Genomic DNA, 1,450 nt, shown 5'->3' on the forward strand with positions numbered 1-1,450 from the left:
ACTGAACTAGAACTGAACTAGAACTGAACTCGAACTGAACTAGAACTGAACTAGAACTGAACTAGAACTGAACTAGAACTGAACTAGAACTGAACTAGAACTGAACTAGAACTAAACTAGAAATGAACTAGAAATGAAAGAAGAAAAAAACCTTTTTAATAATTACACTATCATCAACTTTAAGTGTCAATCTCAGCAGCAGCTTCTTCTTTCTCAGCAAGCGTCATTATTATTGGATTTAGTGAAATGTCAAAATGAACATGCAATGTTCTATAAATATAATTCTTAAAATTTAAATGTGTTCGATAGCTTTGTGTGTTTCTATTTAAGTGTTTACTTTTTAAACATAAATGTGACAATTTTTCCTTTTGTAAATTATGGAAAAGTATTTCCTGCATTTTATTTCTTTACACAAAATTACATTCTTATAAGAAACGAGTAAATATGTATGTAAAAAAAATAAAATTTAAAAAAAATTTTTTTTGAATTCAAAATTTCAAGTAAAATATAACAAGATTTGAAAATCACAAAGACGTAATTTTTCTATTTTTATAACAAAACTTATTTCTTTAAATTTAAAATAAACATTTCTAAAAACACACACACACACACATGTGTTTCTTATCTTTACAACAGAACTTTAATGAACTTTACAGCAAAAGCACGTGAATTTTGTAATTCGTAATGTTTATATTAAAGGTCATTAAATACAATCTAATTCTTTTTAAATTTTCAAAATATTTTTCTTTTTTTTGAGTAAACAATTTCTGTAATAATATGTTTATTGCCCTATTTAGGTATTTTTTTAAGACCTGTCTAGTAACTATTTACAATAATAAACTCCCTTTATATTAGTTGAAGTGATTTTGTTGATCTATTTTCTTTTTTTGTTTCTACCAAATATTACTTTTGACCATAAATTGAAAATGACCTAGATTTCACTATATTGTACTTGTTTTTATGTATATGTATATATATAAAAGTTTCTTTATACTTTTTGAATACAATATATAATTTTCATTTTTCAACTGACTGACACCAACAAGTATAAAAACAAAAATATGGAGTTGTATTATATACATACATATGATATAGAACAGATATTAAAAGAATGTTTAACGAAGAACTAGATCTCAATATCTGTAAAGTTGTGTCGGTCTGGAATAGAGTGGATTAACTTTAGTGTGGAACCACTCAACGCTAGTCTGTTGCTTAGTAGAGTAAAATTGATCAACCTAAGTCTGTCTGGAACAGATCAACTCTATTATCTCTTGAGTAGACATTATAAAGTTTAGTCATTCCGAACTAGGTCTAGTTCATTTCTAGTTCAATTGTAGTTCAATTGTAGTTCAGTTCTAGTTCAGTTCTAGTTCAGTTCTAGTTCAGTTCTAGTTTAGTTCTAGTTCAGTTCTAGTTCAGTTCTAGTTCAGTTCTAGTTCAGTTCTAGTTC

General features: G+C 26.6%; 1 protein-coding gene across 1 annotated transcript in view; it reads right to left on the reverse strand.

The window, feature by feature from the left end:
* Nucleotides 1-1,450, reverse strand: part of LOC111686085 (F-box only protein 32) — a 19,440-nt gene that overhangs the window by 3,212 nt on the left and 14,778 nt on the right. The gene's annotated exons all lie outside the window — the stretch shown is intronic.

This window comes from Lucilia cuprina, chromosome 5, assembly GCF_022045245.1.
Source record: "Lucilia cuprina isolate Lc7/37 chromosome 5, ASM2204524v1, whole genome shotgun sequence".
Taxonomy (NCBI): Eukaryota; Metazoa; Arthropoda; class Insecta; order Diptera; family Calliphoridae; genus Lucilia; species Lucilia cuprina.